The sequence below is a fragment of the Eschrichtius robustus genome, chromosome 9 (assembly GCF_028021215.1).
Source record: "Eschrichtius robustus isolate mEscRob2 chromosome 9, mEscRob2.pri, whole genome shotgun sequence".
NCBI classification, from domain to species: domain Eukaryota; kingdom Metazoa; phylum Chordata; class Mammalia; order Artiodactyla; family Eschrichtiidae; genus Eschrichtius; species Eschrichtius robustus.
Genome location: NC_090832.1, coordinates 7454585 through 7460584, shown reverse-complemented (window position 1 = coordinate 7460584; position 6000 = coordinate 7454585).

Genomic DNA, 6000 nt, shown 5'->3' with positions numbered 1-6000 from the left:
TCAACTAGAGCTGCTCTGTCCAATATGCTAACAAGTAGCCACGTGTGGCTATTACTGAGTCTTTGAAATGTAGCTCATCTGAACTGAGATGTGCTGTAGGACTAAAATGCACTGGATTTTGAAGACTTAGTGTGAAAAAGTAAAATATCGCATTAAAAAAGTTTTGTATTTGCTACATGTCGAAATTATGGTATTTTGGTTATTTGGATTGAATAAGATATACTATTAAAATTAATTCCACCTATTTCTTTTTACTTTTTTGGTGTGGCAACTAGAAAGTTAAAAATTCCATACATGGCTCACATTTTTGACTTCTGTTTTGTCCCTATTGGACAATACAACTCTTTAAAACTCTCATTATTCTAAATGGAACTTATATTACTTATATTTTATTTGTATAAAATATCAATATAATTCTATAGCATAATTATAATAATTATGACATTGATAATTATGATACATTATAATTATAATTATGATATAACGCCATATGATATATAATTATATATAATTATATCATATATAATTATAAAAATATAAAAATATAAATGTGATATAACATCAACATATTGTAGACATACAATATAATAAAATATGTAATATTAATATATTATAAATATATAATTACATACAATATAATTATTAATAAAAGTAATAGAAATATAAAACAATATGTTATATATTAATATATTATTATATACTTTATATTATTTATAAAAGAGGCTTTTGATATCCATATAGGTAACATCGTCACCTACAATTTTAAAGAAAATTTGATAGATCCTAAAGGAGCGATGTTATGATAATTACATGAAGGAGAGACGTAATGATAATTGTAGTGGCTACCGTTTCCTGAATGCTTGCATACGTACTAGGCACAGTCCTAATTTCTTTTCAGATATCAGTCCTTTAAAAATTCATAAGTGGTATGATCATTCTTGCATTACGCCAGGAAATTATACCTTAGTAACTGGTATAAGATATAAAGACACCCATCTTTTCTTCTTTCCTTCCTCTTTGGTGTCATTCACAGCTGCAGACAGGTGCTCGGCAGCAAATGGTGCTCAATAAATCGGTGTATATAAATAAATACCTAAATGGTGTCTCTTCTCTCCCTGTGTCATTCAGCTTCTCTGTGAGATCTAGTTCTTTTAAATCTCAGTAACAGCAGGACATTTAAAAGTCTATAAAATTTGGGAATTATCTGTTACCCGAAATCGTCTTGTCGCTTGAAGTCTGCAGGAAGAACTTGGCAACAGAAGTGACATGAGTCCATTGATAGACCCCCGGGCTCTGCTGTGCTCTGGTCGGAGCCTGGATGTAAACCGAGTTACAATAACTAAAGAATTAGCTGTTTCCTGTGGGTACAAATCATCTCTAAACTTTCCAAAATTCTTGTATATTTTGAAGAAATTTATTTAGCTTTTTTGGAACCCGAGTCTATTAAAAAACCAAATATTTCAAAGAATATATGGTTTTTACAAGAGGCAAAAGTGTAAAAAAGAGGAAATGAATCTTATCTCTTAAATCCAACTCTGTATACCCCACTGAGACCAGGAGAAAGGAACTGGAATTTAGGATTTTTAAATGTAACTGCAAGTAATAGAAAGATGTGCCCAGCTCTGCGGAGGGCCAAGGGCCAAGAAAAAACTGTCTTTACTGTTTCACAACATACGGAGAAGGGAAACTTGGAAATCGTTAGAAAAAGAGTGTCAGGGGTCATGACAGGTTTGGAAAATAGGTCTAATGAGCAAAGAATATAGTAGTTGGTGTTATTTTTCCCAAGGAGAAGAGAGGAGGTTCGTCGTGATTGAGAACCCAGGGACAGCGTTGTTGTACAGGCACTAGTACACAGTAGGATCCCAGCTGTACTGACGCGCACAAGTGTAGATTTCAGTTTAAAGCTAAAGGAATTTCTTCACAGTCAGAGCTGTAAACCAATGGTCTAGCCAGCAGGGAGAGGTAAAGAATCTTTCTGGAGGTCCTTCGATAGGCTGATCTCTTGGCTACCTGTGATAGTTTGGGGGTGTCCTGGATTTGCTGACTGTGGAGCAGAATAATCCACATAGTTGCTACGTTCACCTTAGAAAAAGTGATCTGCACCAGGTATTTAGACAACAGCTTTCTCAAATCAGACACGTCATTCATAGCTTCGTCATTCTCAGAAGAACCCATACATTGAGAAAATGAAATACCCAAGTTCAGAGACTGGTTCTTGGTTGCATAAGTGGATCCAGGCTTACAAAGAAAACCCCTCACATTAAATCCAAAGCTTTTCCTCGAGACCATGAGGCTATTTGCAGGGCTACATTTGAATGGCAAGCTTTCTGAATTGAGGTGTTTATATTCTAATTCAAAACTCCTTTCACTTAACTAGTATAAAAGCACCTGTAGTGATGTGGCGGTGTTTCAAATGTCCACGTGGCCACTTTTCAGCAGCTGATGGAGGGGCAGGAATGCACTGTGTTGGGTCATGAGGTCTAGAGCCCAGAAGACACCCACACCCTAATGCAGATCAGAACATGAATTCTTCTGATCATAGTGGCCAGGTTCTGCAGCTTGAGAGCCGCCACGGTTGATTCCTTTCAACAAACTACAATATCTTAATCCACTACAGATATCTCAGTAAAGCCACTACTGCTCAAAATTTTAAAACTATGAAGAACTGAAGCATTTACCACTCAGACATTGGTGGGTTTTAATAGCTGCTTATGGGGAAGATTGGTAGAATTTAGAAACCCATTTCCAGCAGACATGATGAACCGCTACTAACACCTCATACCCATGACTCAACTTTGATTCATGAAAATAGAAATGGCTCTTAGGTACTTTCAACTGAGGTAAAAGTTGATTTTTAAAACACACATGTTGAATTAAGGAAAGCACATTGTCAACATCAGAGCATAGAACAAGTAACAAAGATAAGCATTAGAGACCCGGTCTTGTCATGATTATATTCACTGAAATGTTTCCTGGAGAATAACAAAGATTTCAAAGATCCCTCATGTCCCCTTCCTGCATTGTTCCACTGGATAGTCTGGGCGCCCTGGGATTAGTAATTGGGGTGCTTTTTGTTTATTTGTCAGAAATTAGTTCAGAACACACAAAGCTGGTTATGATTGGTTTTGATGTGAAAATAGATAACCTACTGACCTTGGCCTTTGGAGCCTCCAGCTCATAACTGATCACAATTATTGACATTGATTACTTCCTGGTCATTCTCCTCTCTGAGATGCCAGGGAGTGGGGCCTCACGAGTCTGAGCCCTGTGCTTTATCACTTGACTGTTTATTGAGTCTTGTCGATGTGCTCGTTGCTGAGAAGAATGCAGAAAAAATGTAGATCTTTGTCTCCCAAAAGATTGCCATCCAGCTCAGGGACAAATGCAGCACACACAAGACAAGCAATTCACAAGTGAAGGCTGTGCTCCCGGAAGTGGCCAGGTGGGCTGAGAATGCTGGGCCCTGGTAGGGAGAGACCTGGCGAGGCTGAAGACTTTGTCACAGAGGAGGTAACGGTCTAGATCCAGAAGGATGGGCAGAGAGCAGGGCAGACACTTAACTGCCTGACATTGTTACTTAAATGTTACCTTATCTCCCAACCAGATCCCACACTCCCAGGTGAGCTTGACCTTTTCCTCCGTGACTAGCACAGAGCCTGCATACAGTAGGTGAATAATAATCTCACCTGAAATGAGGGTGTCCTGAAAGTGCTCAGAAATAAAGGGGGGGCAATTAATTTGCAATTACTGAAATTGTTAATGTTGATAATGAAGCATCTTTTAAGATCTCTTGTTTTTCTCCTCTAAACATTTTAATGCCTAGGATCACGATAAAGCCAGAGGTCTCTTAACACTTATCTTTTGTTTTATGCTCTGATGTTGACAGTGTTCTTTCTTAAACGCAACACGAGTATTTTTTAAAAACCAACTTTCATCTCAATCTAAAGTGTCTAAGAGCCACTTCTAGGAAAGGGAGGCTGATTTGCAAGCCACATCCTAGAGGAACTGGCTGAGGAAGTTTTTTTTTTTTTTTTGGCTGCGTTGGGTCTTCGTTGCTGTGTGCGGGCTTTCTCTAGTTGCGGCGAGCGGGGGCTACTCTTCGTTGCAGTGCGAGGGCTTCTCATTGCGGTGGCTTCTCTTGTTGTGGAGCACAGGCTCTAGGCATGCGGGCTTCAGTAGTTGTGGCACATGGGCTCTAGAGCGCAGGCTCAGTAGTTGTGGTGCACAGGCTTAGTTGCTCCGCGGCATGTGGGATCTTCCCGGACCAGGGCTCGAACCCGTGTCCCCTGCACTGGCAGGTGGATTCCTAACCACAGAGCCACCAGGGAAGTCCCATGATTTTTTTTTTTTTAATGTTAATAATCAGGAGATGAGACAGTTGAATTTGGAAGCCTGAGAGCTGTGGCAGTGGACGCTGGACCGCAGATGTAAGGACGCCCCTGGGTGGGGTTACAACGGGTACATGGTGTCCATTCAAGCAGGGAGTATGCAGGGGACAGACTTGCTGTCCCACCTACTCTGTTGGACTCAGGGAATAGAGGAGAGACAAGGAAGGGGACCAAGCCTGTATTTGGAGGACAAGGGCTGTCTCCACACTCAGGTGTTATTCCTTCTTTTTCACTTTCAAAGAGGAAATGGGAGCAAACCCAGAACCCAGATAAAGTAACCAGAATGCTCTCCCACACATCCGCCCTCATGTGGCTAAGGTGTCTGGTCACTTTGCAAATACCCACAGTGAAGGCCTAATCCTAACAGAAGCGTCAGGCCTGGCAGGCAGTGGGGACAGGAGAAGTTGGGCTGGAAGCGCTCTGACATGTCCAAGCCACCTGCTTGGCTTCTGCTTTCACACAGCTCCCCAGCGCCCAGCGAAATGGGACCTAGACATGCTCTGACGGACTGGGGATCTGGGATGAATGAATCTCACCAGGCTGCCAGCGGAGAGGGAGATTCGCAGGCCCTAGGCCTCAGAACTCTGTGGTTTTAGACATGGATGGGGGCTAACAATCTCTGCTGAAGTGGCCCAAGCACCTCAGGCTCAGGCCCCTGGGCTGCTGCTGGGGAACCACGGCAACTCCCACGTGCATTTTAACCTGCCCTCTTGTTGTGACAGTTTGTATTGCACTAAGAATCTAAAATTAAGACTCTAAACTGGTATATAGAGAAAAAACTAGTTACCAGTGGCGGGGGAGAGGGGCAACATAGGGGTTGGGGGGCAGGAGACACAAACTACTGGGTGTAAGACAGGCTCAAGGCTGTATTGTACAACACGGGGGATATAGCCAATATTTTGTCATAACCAAACGGAAAGCAATCTTTAAAAATTGTATAAAAATAAAAAGTTAAAAACCATAACCCCTCCCCAAACCCTCCAATTGTACATGAAGTAAAATCTAAAATATGCTAAGAATAAGCACATATAAAATATAAAATGTAATACCTTAAAAAAAAGAAACATTCCAAAATCAATAAAAATCACAATATGAAAAAAAAAAACCCAATCTAAACTGAGAAGAATAACTTGGGGGCCATCTGGGAGCCACTGCGGGTTGCACACAAAGTAGAGAATGACATTTGAAAGGCTTCACTTCCTAAGCCCCACCCGTCCCACCCTTATCACCACATCATCTTGAACTGCCTGCGCCTTTGCTGTCTGTCCTTCTCTCTCCCTCAGTGCCCTCCCAGCCTTCTACCTGTGACAGCCCACTGGTCTCTTGAGGCCCTGCTCAAATGCCACCTCCCGCCTGAAGTTGTCTCTCATCAGCCTCCTTCCAGAAGGGCCCACATATGTTGCTTTATGACAGTCATGTTTGAGACACAGACGATTCTAGCTCTGCAGTCAGTTGGTCAATACGTCTTAAACTTCTTCTGCTTCACCAGGTGCAAAATTAGAAGAAAGATGCAAAGAAAACCAAAGATCTAATGTGACAACTGGCTCTTGTTCTCACACTGATTTATATGATATCTAATATAAATACATCATAACATAATATTTATACAATA